We start from the raw sequence: 19,775 nt of genomic DNA on the forward strand, positions 1-19,775 counted from the left end.
GCTGGATTACAGTGAAATTTACAAAAAATGGTGGTAAAAAAACACCCCAGACAATCAGTGGACAACACAAAACAACCTTGTCTAGACAAGCACATAAACCGTGCCCCTGACGCACGCACATACATTCCAATCAAACATTCTCATTGAGCATATCAAAAAAATTGTTGTAAGTTCATGGCTTTATGGAAATTCCAAAAAGTGCTTCCCAGTGTATTAAACACATGGATTATTACTGACATGGACACAGTACATATGCAAAGTGAGATAAAGCCGCCACTACAGCCATGTCAGGACAGGGCAGGAGCGGGTATCCAAAAAGTCGTTTTCAAAATGACTTGTGTATTGGAACTGAATTCCACTTAAAGATCATGGCTGAAACAGCAGTAGGTAGAACCATATTCAGATAATAAATATCTCATTTAAGAAAGGTGTAGTAGCGCCAAGCACAAATGATAAATCACTAAGTAATCAATGTGGAGGGTCCACAGAAAGTCCCAACAGTCCAAAAGGATGAAGGAATAGTAGAGACCAATTCCCAGCTTCCAACCGTGTGGATGAAAAAGGAGCCAACACCCAAGCGTGAAGTAATACCAACTGCTTACCAGATGTTAATAAATATAAGGCGATGAAATAGACTCAGGTCGGGCCATCAATGGATAGTGCCAACAGTGTAGTCTCATCAATTCCAAAGCATCCAAAGCATCAACAAATCATGGATACAGTACGATATAGTAGGCTCAAATAATATCACCAGAAAGAACATAGGGTCTCGGCAACTCCAATTCACCTCAATAAAGAAAGGCAGGACATAGTGCAGACTGTACGAACACTAGTTTAATCAATATGCAGAAATATACTCACAAAAATGTGGATACATGTAGGCATTTCAAAGGTTAAAAACCGCGGTATAAGATGGCTTGCTGCTCGTTTTCCATGTCGCCTGACGCGTGTCGTCAAAGTAATGACATCATCAGAGGCGGACCGGACTTAAACGACAGCACGCTTAAGATAGACTAAAACGGAAATGACGTAGGTGGAAATTGGCCGCCAGTGTGTTCCACCTGATCCACAACCGGAACCGGAAGTGACACACGCGGAACCATCCGTCAGTGCATTCCATCGGGTCCCGCTCTAAAACCGGATATATCATAGAGGGGCCATAGTGAGTCGCAAAGGACCGGAAAATAATAACAATTGACCGCTCCACCACCGGGAAAGCAAATGTAATATGCAAATACACTGGAAATCCGGTATTAACAGAAAAAAAGAAAAAGACAAAGAGAAAAAATCTGTCACTGCAAATAAAGCGGAGATCAGGTGGAAAACACGTTACAAACATAACAATAGTACAACATTTCTGGGCATAAAAACAACCATCTCAAGGTCACATAACCCATATGTAAATAAGAATGAGGGGATTAATAAACCAATAGGCAATATGCGCATATAACACCCTCATCTTACCAATAATCAAAAAATCTAAATCTAAAATAAAATTATATATAAATTAAATATATATTTTATATATTTATTAATTAAATAAATAAATATATAAAATAAAATTAACCTTCACAGGGCTATATAAATAACCCATATGTAATACAACATATCTCGAGGAAATAGGACAGAGGGTATTGATGTAACCATAGACGGATATACAGTGTATACATCACACCCCCACGTCTTCCTAATATTAAAAACCCTATAAAATACATGTAAAAACCTACAAAATTCACGGTGTGACCACATGAAAAATGTGACCACATAAAAAATGTAAAAAATGTAAAAGGTACAACAATATAACATCCTCAAAAGTAATGTCCAGGTACTTAGCTATTATTAATGTAACAGTTCACGTCCCACTTGACATTCAACCCCCATGGAGTGTAAGTCTTCATGTTAAAAATCCACCGAGTCTCCAACCGGTAAATTTCTTGGTGGACATGGCTCCCTCTCCAATGGGGGTGAACTTGTCGATCCCCCAAATCTTAGTACCCACAGGATTTTATGGCCAAGTGGGAGGAGGACGTCGTCTATGGCCGGCCGAGACCCGAATTAGTTCTCTGGAGGCGTTACATAGATGACGTCCTCCTCCTATGGGATGGCGACAGAGCATCTTTGGACGGTTTTATCAATGACCTCAATTCCAATGTACTTGGGATTGTTCTTCAACATGAGGTCAGTGATAGTAAGATCAATTTCCTCGATCTAACGATTGAGATCAAGGATGGTGCGGTTGTGACGAGCACCTTCTTTAAGCCGACTGATCGTAATGGGTATATTGAACAGGGGAGCTGTCATCACCCTTCCTGGCTGCGATCTGTACCTAGAAGTCAATTCTTACGGCTTCGTCGTAATTGTACCAGCAAAGAGAATTATCACAGTCAGGCTTTGATGTTGAGGGATACGTTCGTGGATAAGGGATACGATGAGAGCAATTTGGATGTGGTGCTGCATGAGGTTGAGAAAATTGATAGGTCCACCTTACTATAAAAGCAGCCCAGACAACAAGTTGACTCCAACCGTTTTGGTTTTTCTTTCATCACCACCTATTCTAAACAGTTTGGAGACGTTAAACGCATATTCAAAAAACATTGGAACGTTCTCCAAAATGATAAAGTGTTGGGTCCTCTGCTACCTGAAGTTCCACCAGTAGTGTTTAGGGGTGTTGAACCTTTACGTCTCCAGATTGCTCCGAATGTTCTGGATAAACCGGAGCAGCTACCTTTTTTTCATACCCTAACCGGTTATTATCCTTGCAGAAAGTGCTCAGTTTGTAAAGTTAATTCCCTCATTGGTAGAAAATTTGGTGAAGTCACATCTACGGCTACTTCTAAGATTCACCCCATCAAACCCTTCATTGGTTGTATCACGTACCTGGTGGAGACCAAGCTGTAGAGGGGGCTTCTCTTGCACCTCCTGTCCAACACCCCTGATAGAGATGACAGGCGGTGTAGGACACAGAGTGGCACGAGGGCCGGTATAGCAGGTGATGTCTTGGCAGAAGACTGATGGCTGTGGATCACCGGATGAACACCTGGAACTGGAACTCGGTGATGCTGGATGAGAAGGTAGGAGCGAAGTCGGAACACAAGCCAAGGAGTTGTCAACAGCCGGACAGCACGGGTACAGGAACGTGAGGCAAAAGCGGAGTCAGGATACAGGCCGAAGTCGGTACACAGTCTGGCAGCAAGGTACAAAGGCATAAGGCAAGGCAGGGTCAAACACAGGCTGAGGTCACAGGTAGGCAGGCAGGAATCCAAGGAGAGTCAAAGGCAAGCCGGGTCAGTATAACGGGAAATCCACAAGCAGGTCAGGGCACAGGTAGGCAGGAACACAAGCTGAAAGACCACTCAGCAATGTGCTCCTGTCACCGCTTGGTATAAATAGGCCGTTTGGCGCCAATTGTGTGCGCACGTTGCGTACGCACGTTCGCGCCTTCGCGCATTGGCGCATGCGCATTCGCACATTCCTTCCCGTGTGCCTGGGCATGCGCACTGAGCGTCTCTTACATTGCCCCCCCCCAATGGGCGGCCTCCGGATGCCCATCTGCAACATCTTCTCAGGATGAAACTGAAAAAAGGTTTGTATTAGATCCGTAGCATGGAGGTTGGCTTCTGGTTCCCATGAATTTTCTTCCGGGCCATAGCCCTTCCATTTAATCAGGTACTGGACAGTACCTCCTCTTTTCCTACAGTCCAATATTGCTTCAACCTCGTATTCTTCGTTGCCATCAATAATTTCAGGCGGGGGTGGATCCGACTCACGGTCAGGAAATGGATTGGGTCTGGTAGGCTTCAGTAAGGACACATGGAAGACAGGGTGAATTTTGTATGTTTCCGGGAGTGAAAGTTCGTAGGCAGCAGGATTGATCTGTCTCTTAATAGAGAATGGACCGATATATCTAGGTCCCAATTTTTTAGATGGACATGACAGTTTCAAATTAATGGTGGATAACCAAACCTTGTCTCCCGGTCTGAGGTTCAGATCTCCCCTTCTCTTCCTATCAAAAATTTTTTTGTTGTCTTGCTGTGCTTTGACAATGGCGTCTTGCAATAGCTTGTTGTTGGTTTGCAAAAATGTGGCTCTTTCCCAGACTGCAGGAACCAAGGAATCAGGCATCACATCAGGTATAAAAGCTGGGAAGTACCCATAGTTTGCAAAAAACGGGGCTTGACCCGTGGCCGAATGCACTGCGTCATTATATGCAAACTCTGCCAGGGGTAAAAGTGATGCCCAGTCATCCTGTGAGAATGAAGAAAAACACCGGAGATACTGCTCCAGGGTCTGGTTTGTACGCTCCGTTTGCCCGTTCGTTTGTGGATGATAGGCAGAGGAAAAGTACGTGTCGATTTTCAAAGTTCTGCAGAGGTCTCTCCAGAATCTGGAAGTAAATTGCACCCCCCGGTCTGAGGTGATGTTGCTAGGTACCCCGTGGAGCCGAACCACTTCCTTGATAAAAGTTTGGGCGGTTTCCATTGCTGAGGGAGTTCCTGACATAGGGATAAAGTGGGCCATTTTTGTTAATCTGTCGACCACCACAAAGATGGTCGTGAATCCTTCAGAAGGAGGAAGCTCAACTATAAAATCCATATTTATCATCTCCCAAGGCCTCTTGGGAATGGGCAAGGGCCTTAGTAGACCCCAGGCTTTGGCCTTGTCATTTTTGTTCCGAATGCAGATTCCACAAGTGCTAACATAATTATGGCAGTCAGACCTCAGACCAGGCCACCAAAAGGACCGTTGTACCAGGTCAACCGTCTTAGATATTCCAAAGTGCCCTGCCAAGGGGTGATCATGGCACAGGCCGAGGACCTTGGCACGTAGACTTGGGGGTACGAACACTTCTTGGTTGTAAAAAAAAAGTCCCTCTTGTTCCTGAAGGCACATACCTGATGGTAAAACATCCCTTGTGGACGCCTGCTTCAGCTGTGTTAACAGATCTGTTTGCAACAGTAGAAAACTTTGGGCCGGCAGGATTGTGTCTACTTGACTACACTCTTCGTCCTCTGGGTACATGCGGGATAGCGCATCAGGTTTGCCATTCTTGGAGCCCGGCCTGTAGGTGATATGGAAGATAAAACGAGAAAAGAACAGTGCCCACCTGGCTTGACGTGGTTTCAGTCTTTTAGCTGTTCGGAGGTACTCCAGATTTTTGTGATCGGTAAAGATCAGGATAGGGTGGGATGCTCCTTCTAACAGGTAGCGCCATTCTTCCAAGGCTACCTTGATGGCCAGTAGTTCCCGGTCTCCAACATCGTAGTTCCTTTCTGCTGGGCTGAGCTTCCTGGAAAAGAAGGCAACAGGGTGAAGAAGAGATTTTGTACCTGAACGCTGTGACAGGATCGCACCAACTGCATTTTCTAAAGCATCCACCTCAAGAACATAGGGTAATGCAGGATTTGGGTGTTGTAAGATAGGTGCAGTAGTAAATAGGACCTTTAACTGGTCAAACGCAGCTTGTGCTGCCGGTGTCCATTGGAAACGGGTACCTTGCCTTGTTAGCTGGGTGACCGGAAGGATAATAGCGGAGAAGTTCTTGATAAACTTGCGGTAGAAATTAGCGAATCCAATGAACCTCTGTGTGCTCTTCCTGTCTGTGGGAGTGGGCCATTCGAGGATCGATTTGACCTTTTGGGGGTCCATGGAGATCCCAGAAGTGGAAATGACGAGTCCCAAGAATTGGATTGATTCCTTTTCGAACTCGCATTTCTCGGCCTTCGCGTATAATCCATGGTCTTTTAGGCGGCCGAGAACCTTCTTGACATGTTCACGGTGTACTTGAATGGAATCTGAAAAGATAAGAATGTCATCAAGGTAGACAATCATAAATAGATCAAGAAAGTCTCTGAAAATGTTGTTTACAAAATGCTGAAAAGTGGCTGGAGCATTGCACAATCCAAAGGGCGTGACAAGATACTCGAAGTGTCCGAATCTTGTGCGAAAGGCGGTCTTCCACTCGTCGCCCTCGCGGATCCGTACTAGATTGTATGCACCTCGTAGGTCAAGTTTTGTGAATACCGTGGCTGCCCTGAAACGTTGGAATAGTTCAGGAACCAAGGGCAGAGGATATCTGTTTTTGACAGTAACCTTGTTCAACTCCCGATAATCAACACAGGGGCGTAGAGAATGATCCTTCTTTTCAACAAAGAAAATACCAGCCCCCGCGGGGGACGTAGAGGGCCGGATGAAGCCTTTTTTCAGGTTTTCATCAATGTAAAGGCGTAATGCCTCGAGCTCCAGTTCAGAGAGGGGGAAGATACGCCCAAACGGTATCTCAGCACCTGGTAAAAGTTCAATTGGGCAGTCATACGGCCGGTGAGGTGGTAGGATGTCTGCTTTCTGTTTATCAAAGACTTCCAAGAACTCATGGTAAGCTGCGGGCACAAGTTGGGATGCAGAGGGATCAGGTTGCAGGCCCAAAAGTGATGCAGGTTTCCCAGGACTGGGCTGGAAGCAGTTTTGTTGACAGTAGGTGGATGGAAATGCCACTTCTCCTGACTTCCAGTTTATCTGAGGATTGTGTGCTTGTAGCCATGGAATACCGAGAATGATAGGGAACAGAGGAATGTCCAAACATAAGTATTCTCGGTGGCCTTTATTAGAGATAGCCAGTAATGGGCAGGTTTCTTGGGTTATAGGCCCAGACTTGAGATGGGATCCGTCAGCTAGATGGATAGATAGCTGGCGGGTCTTTGCTTGCAGAGGGATTTGATGACGCTGAGCAAAGTCACTGTCCATGAAGCAGCTGCAAGCGCCGGAGTCAATAATGACTGGGACTTGGATGGTCTTTCCGAGAATCTGTAGCGAGAGAGGTAGGGTAATGTGAGTGGACAGATCCCTCCTATAAGTGTTTGCAAGGTAAGAAGGGAAAGCAAACTGAGACTTACTAGGCCGCACCGGGCAGGTCTGAAGGTAATGTCCGGCCTCCCCACAATAGAGGCATAAGTTGTTCCGGCGTCTTCGCAATCTCTCCTCAGTGGTTAGTGGAGAGCGTAAAAGTCCGAGTTGCATGGGCTCCACACTGGAGGTTGTGGGGAAAGAGACAGGTGGACGAAAAGCCGGAGGTGACGGCACTTGAGGCAACATCCAGGTAGGTCTGGAACTTCCAGCTCTTTCCACTCTCCGTTCCCTGAGCCTGCGGTCAAGCTGGATAGTAAGACTAATAAGGTCATCAAGAGAATCAGGCGTACCCACTCTGGCAAGTTCATCCTTAAGGCCCTCTGATAGGCCGAGACGGAATTGATGCCGTAAGGCTGCATCATTCCAGCCTGTATCGGAAGCCCATCTGCGGAATTCGGCGACATAGTCCTCAGCAGGGCGGCGGCCTTGTTGTAACGTATGTAGGGTTGTTTCGGCTGTAACAGATCGCTGGGGGTCGTCATAAAGCTGCGCCATTGCTTCGAAGAATGATGAGATGGTGTTCAGGGCTATACTATTTTGTTCCAGCAGACGGTGGGCCCAGGATTGCGGCTCTCCGAGAAGTAGAGAGATCACGAACCCCACCTTGGTGGATTCAAGTGAGAAAGTCCGTGGCTGCAGGGCAAAGTATAGCTCACAAGAATTCCTGAAAGCCCGGAATTTGTGTCGGTCACCCGAAAATCGTTCTGGAGCAGGTACCCGAGGTTCTGGTGGTGGCAAAACCACTGCAGGTGTAGATAGAGCCCGTTCGGGCACGGAGGACCCAGGTGCCGGGGTTGCCGGGATAGAAGCCATGGATTGGATGCGACCCTCTAATTGGAAGTAGCCCTCTTGCAAGGATTTGACTGCTTGGGTAAGCGAAGCAAGTTGCTGGCATAATGTCTCTAGAGGTGAAGCCCCTCTCTCGGTCTCCGACATCTGGCTGAGTGGTACTATCACGTACCTGGTGGAGACCAAGCTGTAGAGGGGGGTTCTCTTGCACCTCCTGTCCAACACCCCTGATAGAGATGACAGGCGGTGTAGGACACAGAGTGGCACGAGGGCCGGTATAGCAGGTGATGTCTTGGCAGAAGACTGATGGCTGTGGATCACCGGATGAACACCTGGAACTGGAACTCGGTGATGCTGGATGAGAAGGTAGGAGCGAAGTCGGAACACAAGCCAAGGAGTTGTCAACAGCCGGACAGCACGGGTACAGGAACGTGAGGCAAAAGCGGAGTCAGGATACAGGCCGAAGTCGGTACACAGTCTGGCAGCAAGGTACAAAGGCATAAGGCAAGGCAGGGTCAAACACAGGCTGAGGTCACAGGTAGGCAGGCAGGAATCCAAGGAGAGTCAAAGGCAAGCCGGGTCAGTATAACGGGAAATCCACAAGCAGGTCAGGGCACAGGTAGGCAGGAACACAAGCTGAAAGACCACTCAGCAATGTGCTCCTGTCACCGCTTGGTATAAATAGGCCGTTTGGCGCCAATTGCGTGCGCACGTTGCGTACGCACGTTCGCGCCTTCGCGCATTTGCGCGTTCGCGCATTGGCGCATGCGCATTCGCACATTCCTTCCCGTGTGCCTGGGCATGCGCACTGAGCGTCTCTTACAGGTTGTTCCTCCACCAACGTAGTCTATCTCCTGCAATGTCCCTGTGGCCTACAGTACATTGGCCGCACTAAGAGGACATTAACGGTGAGGGTGAGGGAGCACATCAAAAATATTAGGAAGGGTTTCCCCAACCACAACGTTTCAAGGCATTATGCCAATTGTCATGATAAAAATCCTGTGGGTACTAAGATTTGGGGGATCGACAAGTTCACCCCCCATTGGAGAGGGAGCCATGTCCACCGAGAAATTTCCCGGTTGGAGACTCTGTGTATTTTTAACATGAGGACTTACACTCCATGGGGGTTGAATGTCGAGTGGGACATGAACTGTTACAATAATAATAGCTAAGTACCTGGACATTACTTTTGAGGATGTTATATTGTTGTACCTTTTACATTTTTTACATTTTTTATGTGGTCACATTTTTCATGTGGTCACACCGTGAATTTTGTAGGTTTTTACATGTATTTTATAGGGTTTTTAATATTAGGAAGACGTGGAGGTGTGATGTGTACACTGTATATCCGTCTAGGGTTACATCAATACCCTCTGTCCTATTTCCTCGAGATATGTTGTATTACATATGGGTTATTTATATAGCCTTGTGAAGGTTAATTTTATACCCCATTTTTTTTAGATTTTTTGATTATTGGTAAGATGAGGGTGTTATATGCGCATATTGCCTATTGGTTTATTAATCCCCTCATTCTTATTTACATATGGGTTATGTGACCTTGTAACATGTTTTCCACCTGATCTCTGCTTTATTTGCAGTGACAGATTTTTTCTCTTTGTCTTTTTCTTTTTTTCTGTTAATACCGGATTTCCAGTGTATTTGCATATTACATTTGCTTTCCCGGTGGTGGAGCGGTCAATTGTTATTATTTTCCGGTGTAACGTGAGAATTACCTACCCCGTGAGAAAAACCTACCCTCGTCACTTCCGGCCAGGAACAGCTGAGCAGCGCAGCAGTGCACATGATCACAGGCCCAGATACCTAATGAAAGAGCTGAGGACCTGACTAGTGCGCATGCGCACTAGTAGGAAATTATCACGGTGTCCGTTAAAAAAAACCTACCCACGCCACGCTTACATTAAAACAAGTGTGCTGCAATATAAGTCATCTCCGCTCCTGTCCCTGTCACTCCCCTGATCTTGGCTAGTAAATATAAAAGCGGGTCTCGGCTCCGTGATTTATGTTCTCATACACCCACCGCCGCTTTTATATTTACTAGCCAAGATGAGGGAAGTGACAGGGACAGGAGTGGAGATCACTCGTATTGCAGCACAGCTTTTTTAATGTAAACGCCGAATTGCATACAGTGCCGTGCGGTTTTTCTCACGGGTAGGTAATTCTCACGGAACACCGGTCCTTTGCGACTCACTATGGCCCCTCTATGATATATCCGGTTTTAGAGCGGGACCCGATGGAACGCACTGACGGTTGGTTCCGCGTGTGTCACTTCTGGTTCTGGTTGTGGATCAGGTGGAACGCACTGGCGGCCAATTTCCACCTACGTCATTTCCGTTTTAGTCTATCTTAAGCGTGCTGCCGCTTAAGTCCGGTCCGCCTCTGATGATGTCATTACTTTGACGACACGCGTCAGGCTACCTGGAAAACGAGCAGCACGCCATCTTATACCGAGGTTTTTAACCTTTGAAATGCCTACATGTATCCACATTTTTGTGAGTATATTTCTGCATATTGATTAAATTAGTGTTCGTACAGTCTGCACTATGTCCTGCCTTTCTTTATTGAGGTGAATTGGAGTTGCCGAGACCCTATGTTCTTTCTGGTGATATTATTTGAGCCTACTATATCGTACTGTATCCATGATTTGTTGATGCTTTGGATGCTTTGGAATTGATGAGACTACACTGTTGGCACTATCCATTGATGGCCCGACCTGAGTCTATTTCATCGCCTTATATTTATTAACATCTGGTAAGCAGTTGGTATTACTTCACGCTTGGGTGTTGGCTCCTTTTTCATCCACACGGTTCTCGGCCTTTTGGCTAAGATCAAGTGTAGTATCTGTTCTTATCAGTTGGTATGGGCCTTAGCTAGTACCAGTATGACCGAAACCCGGAGCGCTCAGAGTATTGAGGTATGGGGAGTAGGTCATCTGGGAAAGCATGTAGGGCCCGCCGCCTCCTGATTTGAATGGGTTGAACTGTCCTAACCAGTTTGAAGGGAGCAGGAAAGCCGTGGGCTGACCGGTGGAACTGCTCCTGGATGTAATGGGCTGAGGAACAGGGTGGCGAGGGGAGGGCTTTCTCTCCTGGGTTTTGATCTGGCCTTGCAAAAGGCCTGTCCCCAGTGGTAGGCAAGCTCTCTCTAAGCTGTCCAGGTTCTGATGTCTGCTGGTGGGGATAGGCTACACTCGGTCTGGCCAGGGGCTGAAATTGAAAAAGCCCGTAGTGTAAGTGCCCCTGGGGTGGCAGCCCAGGGGTGCCTTAATTTCTCACTGGTGAGGGGCAGCTCGCTGTGAGTTTTTTCGGCACCTTGGTCACTGCACTATGCACACCTTTTTCACACCTGCCTCTTGGGACAGGCCTTTTGGCTTGCACCAGAGGAATTTTTTATTCCGGCTGGAAGGCCTGCCTTGGTTCTTCACATGGCACCAAAGCACTTTCCCCACTTCCCTTTCCCCACCTTTTTGTTTGTTTGTCCTTTTCTTTGGAGTTTGTCACTGCACTTTCACCTTTTTTCTTTATTTGCACGACGAGAGTGTGTGGGTCCTCGGGCCCAGCCTTAAGTCTTGGGAGGGGTGGATATGGCCTTTTGGCTTAGTTCGCCCTCTCCCATGGGGTCTCCCTTCGGGGGAGCCCCACTTAGTACTCGGTGGGGGCTGTTTCGGCAGTCCCCCTGAAGAACGGGGTCGGTCTGGTTTCGGCCAGACAGACCATGAGTACCTTATGTCCCTGTCAGGAGTCTTGCGCCCCGGGGGATTGAGGTTTCGGGTCCTACCTCTTCGGAGGGAAGACCATACGATTTCGCACACCCTGTGCTTTTTTGTGTTCTCACCTTGTGTGTGTGCACTTTTTTATGCACCGGGTGGAGTCTTTTGAGTGTGTTGCACACGCTACGGGCTTTAAAAAAAAAAACTTCCCATCTATTCCCTCTTCTTTGGACTACTAGTGAATATCACGGCAATAGTGATGAAAATTGAAAAACCTTTGTTATTGATTCAAGATTTTTACTGTTGCCTCTAGAAAAAGAGAATGGACACAGGTAAATTTAATGTGAATTAGGAATGCAAGCATTGGTAATTTCCCAATATTGACAGTGATTGACAGATCTTCCACTACCCACCTTTCTTATTTATTGATCTGTCTGCTAGTGGGGTGGACATATACTAGTGATCTGTCATCTCCTATCACACACTCTGGCAAAATTTAGTTTACACATATACATCATTTTTGTTATTTTATGACTTGATTTTTATTTTGTGATTCGTTGTTAATACTTAAATACATAATAAATACTATTGTATTATTAAAGCGTAACTACACTTTTGTTGAGAAAAAAAACATCCACCCCAGATTATCTTTGTACATTGCAAGGGTTATAACAACCTTTGTTGCAGATTCCTATCTTTTGTTATTCTGAAAAATCAGTTTGTTCCTCTGTACTGAGTGAGTCTAATGAGAATGGTTTCATAATTATCATTCAGCTGTGGCAGCTGCAGAGCACTAATGAGGAAAACTGCTGTGTCTGTATCCCTTTAACTGTGTTCCTATTGGGAGTATCTCGCCAACAATTACATTTTTGTTCCAGGGGATGCCAGAAATCTGACTTGTATCTTAGACTTCAGGGAAAATTGGTGAGCCAATCACAGAAGCAGGAAATGATGTTTCTGAGGGGCGTTCTGTGCACATTCTGTGTACAGAACACCCCCAGTTAGCCGTATTGCATTACATTTTCAGAAAATGACAGCGGCTGCAGTTTGAAAAGGAAAGATAATTAAAAAAAAAAAATTAAATTACAATATGATTTATGTTGCAATTGTATATACTATATTCTTTTTTCTTTATTTGCTATTTTTTTCTCCCACAAAAGTGGAGTTACCCTTTAAATTTATCTAAAAAAAAAAAAAAAGACATTTTATGTTTTATTGAAAATTGTTACTTTTTGTTTTAAAGCGGTAGTAAACTGGGGGTAAAAAAAAAAACAATAACAAAACTTTTCCTCCTGCAAGGCAATGTTATAATGTGCTAATATGCATCCCATAATAGCACATTATGTGAAACTTACCTTAACCACTTGCCGACTGCTCACAGTAATCCTACTGCGGCGGTGCAGCTCTCCTGGATCCAGCGACGTAGACCTACGTCGCTGGAGTTCATGTGATTCCGGTGGCGCGGGCAACACATCGGGAGTCGGGCCGGAGGAGGAGAGGCGGAGATCGCCGTCTCCCTTCCCCAATCGTCGGGGAAATGGTGAGAAGACCCGCCTGCTTATGTAAACAAAGCCAGGGGATCTTCTCAGTGACAGACAAGAGGAGATCACAGGATTCAGCACCCCTTGATCACCAACAGTGTTAACCCCTTCCCTGCCAGTTTCATTATTACAGTAACAGTGCATATTGTTAGCACTGATTACTGTAGTAATGTCAATGGTCCCCCCAAAAAAATAGCAGATCGCTGCTATTACTAGTAAAAAAAAAAAATGACATAAATCATAAATCTAAATTTACTGTAGTTAGGAAACGCGATAACTTTTGCACAAACCAATCAAAATACGCTAAATGCAATTTACCTAAAATATGTAGCAGAAAACAAATTGGCCTAAAATGTAAAAAATTTTAGATTTTTAACATTTTTTTTTTTGGAAATGTTATATAGCAGAATGTGAAAAATATTGTTTTTTTTTTTTTCAAATTTGTCGCTCTTTTTTTGTTTATAGCGCAAAAAAAAAATCGCACAGGTGATCAAATACCACCAAAAGAAAGCTCTATTTGTGGGACAAAAAGGACATCAATTTCATTTGGGTACAGTGTCGCACGACCCCACAATTGTCCATTAAAATAACGCAGTGCCGCATCGCAAAATAGGGCCTGGTCAGGAAGGGGGTAAAATCTTCTGGTCTTAAAGTGGTTAAAAGAAGCCCTCCAGCGGCGCTCTGTTGCCACTGACAGGGCTTCCATCTTCTCCCGGTCTTCCTTTCGGGTTTGCGGGCTCCTGTCCTTTGAATGGACAAGCTGCAGAGACATCATTGTTTATGGCACAGGGCTCTGAAGGAATGGCACGAGTATGCCGTTCCTTCAAAGCGCATACGCTGGTGATATCACCGGTTGCTTCACAAGCAAATATCTACAGTACCTACAGGAAAGCCTTATTATAGGATTACCTGTAGGTACAAGATAAACAAAAGCATTTACTACCACTAATGTTTCTGAACCCAGTCTCTGAGTTTTAGAAAGATACCATACACACGGGCCAAATATTGGCCGCAATCAGCCATTACAGTAGATACTAGCCGGTAGCTGACATTCTGCATGTGTGTACAGCTCCTTGTTTGACAGAAGCCGATCTCATGGCCAGCTTCTGTTGATCAGCACTCTCAGCCAATGGCTCAGTGGGGAGATCGCTGTACTAGCATTGCATCTTCAGTACAGGATTTCCTTGTGAGCTCTTAATTTTTATTTCACTCTGCCCCCTGAAATGAAAAGAAAAAAAAAAAAAAAACTTACTGTTTACCAGGCTTTAGTGATCTCTGACAGTTGGGGGTATAAGAGAAAATGTGGATGTAATATGACATTTAACCTGTAGAGGGCGCCCAAAGCCTAAGGATTGAGCTTGAATCTAAAATCTGTTTCTGCTATTTAAATAATGCTTTGCACTGTACTTTTGTGCTGTGGGCTGTTAAACTTTAATGACTACAAGAATGTCAGTCAAACAGAATTACAACATTAATATAATAAGGTGGTGTCATCACAGAAAATGTATTGCTTTGTTAATTTATTGTTGTATTTTATGAACCAATCTCTAATTGCTATTTATAGCTATGGAATAAATTGTTAAGAATGCTTGGGGCAGATTTCAGTTTCCCTGTAAAGTTTTGCAACTTTCTGACTTGTTTTATGTTGGAACACAGCCTGGTCAGATCTATTCGAATATGGTCATATGTGATCTTAATCCTAACATACTCCCCCTCTATCTGTTGCCATATCAGCTAATAAATCCCAACGGTGTGCCAATTGTACTTTTTGGTTTTTATAGGAAATCATTTCTAGAATGGTTAGTAATTGAACAAAATGAAAGTAAAAGCTGACTATAAAGGGAATGTCTGCCCAATCTGATAAAGATACTAACTTCACAAATGAGTTATTGATTATCATAAATTTGGAATGTTTAAAAATGCAAAATTGTTCATAGTTCTGATCATCTGAGCCAGAGATATAGCCGATTTTACACAGATGTCTGGCTGGCCACTCTGATTGGTCACATATATTACAATAATATTTCTTCAACAGGAATCATTTTGGAAAGGCAATTCATCCGTCATCTGACAGTTTTTTGTTATGTAAGAAAATCAATCAAAAAAGCAGCGCTAACAGGTATGTATAAATAGATATCTATATAACTGTGATCAAAATATTAAAATGGTTAAAAAGTAAAGTGCATATCGTGATCAACAAGTACAAAATTAATAAATATTAAAGTGCAAAATAATATTACAATTGTATGTCCATTGTACAACCATGTGCAAAATACAAAATATATGGATTAAAGTGCAGTCCAAAAGGTTCCTTCAAAGAACTAAAGTGCTGGAAAGGTGCTCAAAATAGTCCATAAGGTGCCCAAGTGCTCTTCAGGAAGAAATACCCCCTATGGGGATGCACTCACCAGATTAAGGATATATATATAAGCCTTGAGCAGATATACTATCCCCTGGACAGGTGGATAGATCCAATACAGCCTCTTTGAAATCCAATACAGCCTCTTTAGAATGGCTCCCTTAGTATCTCCTCTCCTCTCTCTCACCAACATGTGTGTCAAAAGAAGGAGAAGAAGCCAGACATAGTGAAGCCCGTAGGTGTATTTATTAACCACTTAAGCCCCGGAGGATTTGGCTGCTAAACGACCAGGGGGTATTTTGCGATTCGGCACTGCGTGACTTTAACGGACAATTGCGCGGTCGTGCGATGCTGTACCTAAACGAATTTGGCGTCCTTTTTTTCTCACAAACAGAGCTTTCTTTTGGCGGTATTTGATCACCTGTGCGATTTTTTGATCACGCGCTATAAACAAAAAAAGAGCGTAAATTTTGCAAAAATAGCAATATTTTTCCCTTTTTTTTATATGAAATTCCCCCCAAAAAAATGTAAAAATCAAAATTTTTTAACATTTTCGGCCAATTTGTTTTATGCTACCTATGTTTGGTAAAAAAAATTGCAAAAAGCGTATTTTGATTGGTTTGCGCAAAAGTTATTGCGTTTACTAACTAAGGGAAAGATTTTTGTCATTTTTGTTGTTTTTTTTTTAACGCGTAATGGCGGCGATCTGCGATTTTTTTTGCGGTACTGCGACATTGCGGCGGACAGATCGGACCCTTGACTGACATTTTTGACACTTTTGGGGTTACCAGTGACATTTCTACAGTAATCAGTGCTATATATATGCACTGTTATTGTAAAAATACACTGGTAGTGAAGGGGTTAACTTTATTTGAGAGGGAGGGGCTGTGTGTGTCCCTAGGGGCGTGATTCTAACTGTGATTGGCTGTGGCTTCAGCTGTATGCAGAGTGATCAACGGATCTACATAGTAGATCCATATGATCATCTCTCATACAGAGGGGAGAATGACAGGCAGCTTGTTTACACAAGCTGCCTGACTTTCTCCCTCTCCCCCGCCGATCGCAGAGTGGCCGGCGGACATCGGGTCCGCCGGTCACACGCGCGGGGGGGTCCGTGACCACGCGGGAGCGGGAGCGCACCTCCGGCGGTGCGCGCTCGCTCCCTAGACCCTCACAAGCTAGTGACGTAGCCCTACGTCACTTTGCCTGTGAGGGGCTGACCGCCGCTGTAGATAGTCGTGCGGCGGTCGGCAAGTGGTTAAAATCAAGTGATAAGAATGGTACTCACAAACATAGTATGGTAATCAGCGTTGGTTTAACAAATTCTATGAGTCACTCCACTTCCGCGTACGCTGCCGGCGTGCGTTCCACGGTGGTTTCAGGAAATGACGTCGTGATGCTCCGCTGCCCGGAAGTGCGTCGACGCATTTCGCCCGCCTACTTTGGGCGTTATGTATTGATTATCAATTTATCATTAACATTTGTCACATTGGGCAAAAAATATAATTCTGTTTATGGCTTGCCTTACTGCTTTTTGTTTCAAGAAAAAATAGGATAGATGATTAGACATTCCTTAAATTGAGTAATACTGTGGGGAACAATTACCACCATGTAGCATGGAAGTCATCAACCAATCCTGCAGCAGCCTGGAATCATGGCAGCACCAAGACACCATGAAAGTTCCCCTATTACATCACAGCAACATAAGACAGCGTTACACCAATATGGTGGCAAGATAGCAACACAGAAGCACGTAGGCAACATGGATGCACAATATCACCATATTAGACCAGAAAATAATGGGTGGCAGGGATTTTAAAGGGCAAGAACACACATAAATGTATAAAAATACAAAATTGCTTTATTAAACATGTAAAAGACTAAACACTATAAAGTAAAGTAGTAAATGTAGTAATCATTTAACAATAAAACTATGTGAAAATGATTGTGCTAATAACATAAAAAAAACAGCTGCTAGCACTAAAATCCAACAAAATAGTGCATAGGAATCAAAAGAAATTAAAAAGTGCAGCCCTCAATATAAAGCATAATCAATATGTAAACCAATATGCGTGTATACAAAATATATCACACAATAAAGTGCAACGTTAATAGTATTATTAACATGTGACCACAGAAAGTGCAATATACAAATAAATGAATAGGTGCAAAATAAAAATTACACTACTGTACTTTCTAATTTCTTCTAATCATTTAACAATAGCCCAAAAAGGGCTGGCTGACTGACTATACATGCATATTGAAAATCCCTTGATGTAACGTAGATCTTGAAAACTGGTCTCAATCCCGATAATGTGGTTCCAATGTCATACGTGTTTCGAGGCTGAAGCTCTTTTTAGGGACAATCTCAGAACCCTCATATTGTCATCATATTAGTCCCTGGCAGTATGGCAGAAATCCTTTTGGCAACACTGTAATAATTTTAGCAATTTTCGGTTAACAGACTCACAAAACCTAGCCACTGTTCCATCATAAAATAGTCAAAAATTAATGATAGGTGGAGCTTAAGGTGTCTATTGGTCTCCGAGCTATTAACTGTGAACCAGGATTTAGATGTGGAATCATCTAAGAACCCCTCACAGAGTCCTTACTGATCACACTGCAACAAAATTGTACAGCTTGTCCAAATATCCCAGCTGATGAGTCAGACCTGGGCCATGTTCTAGTGATCAGGCCTTGCAAGTTTACAGTCAGAAGCTTACTGGCAGTGGTGCTATAAAAGGTGTCTCTGGTTTCTCTATGAAAATCCCTTCATATCCATCTGATGGTTGGGAAATTTACACCTAACCTTTCCAAAATGTATACAAGTATCATAGCCCCACCTTAAAAAGCATGGTATGGGGGTAAATGACAAAAAAGGAGATGAGGGAGGAGGCACTTTTTACACATTTTAAGTACACAAAAAACGTGAACATTCAAAACATTTTAATGCATGTCATTTCTGCAAAAAAGACCCTGGCTGCTAGCAGTCTTTAAATCTGGGACATTGATTTTGCTTTAAAAAAGAACACGAATGCAGCATATATAGAACTTGTAATCGGCAACATATTACATTTTCTTGTATTGTTCTTGGGTTTATATACATGTAACCAGGTGCTGGGCTACAGCAATATGGAAAAGGAGACACTGCCTTTTATTCTCCTCTCCTTCTGAGATACTGATGTTAAGCTGCACCATTCTCCTACAGCCAGCAGGGGGAGAAGTAAAGCCAAGCAAGCCCATAGACCTCTATGCAGAATGAAAGTTGCAGCTTGAGAAAACAGCCATATAATATGATGACTAGATGCTTTACACTACATATCCCAAAATGCACTGTGGAGTAAGCGGAGTGGAGAGATAATTTATTAAATTCTCCTAAAGTTCTCCTTTTTGGCCTTGAGGGAGTGAGAGAGAGAGAGATAGCACCTCTGTCTGGATATTTGCCTGCAAGTGGGAGACCATACTAGTGGAGATCTGAGCCTGAGACTGGGGGTGAGTTAATCTGGGGGCAGCGTAGCACCACCCACATCACACCACCTGCACTTCTGCAACGGAAAGACTGGTGCCTTCACTCACCCTCTGCTTCCCACCATTGATCACCGGAGGCTTTTCGGTGCAGCATCTGGTAAGAGGGCTATTTGCCTCTTATTGCTGATATTGGTAGCAGGAATGGAGCCACTGAGAGCAGGACACAGTGTACTAAATCCATACTGCACCCATACCTTTACAACATTTGAACCACAACTAACTTGTACCTGTTCCAGGACTATACTGTACCTTTACTGCATGCAGGTTAACTGGGACTGACGTTAAATGCACCAACACTTTTAAAGGGCCCCAATGATAGCCTGCAGAAGAACATTGCAAGGGACTGCCCCTTCTCCCGTGATAATTATTTTGAAAGCCTCCTTTGTTCCCCTGCCCCCTTTGGTACCATCCTCCTTTTCTTTTGGAGAGTGCATACCCAGGTGGTCTAGCACTAGCATCACTGCCACAAATGCAGTATAGTTCCAGCACTTGATAGATTAAACTTTACTACTGCTCACTGCTGCACTTAAGGTGGCCTTGCTAATGTTTATACTGATCTGGATGCCAAATGCCATCTTATACCCAGTCCCAACTGTCAATCACTTTGTATGCTAACTTGTGTTATAACCAATGTTAATCCATTTTTTGCTTGCCTAGTTACAAACCATTTTGGGTGACAATATAATAGATTTGCCTTTACTACCTAGTTTGGTACCTGTTTTCTTTGATATAGCACTGCTTTTGGGTACTATGTATTTCTTTCAGTGAATTCCTGTGATATGACATGTTTGTACACTCAAGCTGGTGTGTCAGAGGGGCTAAGGTTCTTGAGACGGTTGAGGCAAAGAACAGAGGATCCATCCTATGCAATAGCTCCTACGGGGGTAGCACTACATACAGTATACTTTAATGTTTAATGTCTCTCTAC

The sequence above is a fragment of the Pelophylax lessonae genome, assembly GCF_965119305.1.
Source record: "Pelophylax lessonae genome assembly, chromosome: 2".
Taxonomy (NCBI): Eukaryota; Metazoa; Chordata; class Amphibia; order Anura; family Ranidae; genus Pelophylax; species Pelophylax lessonae.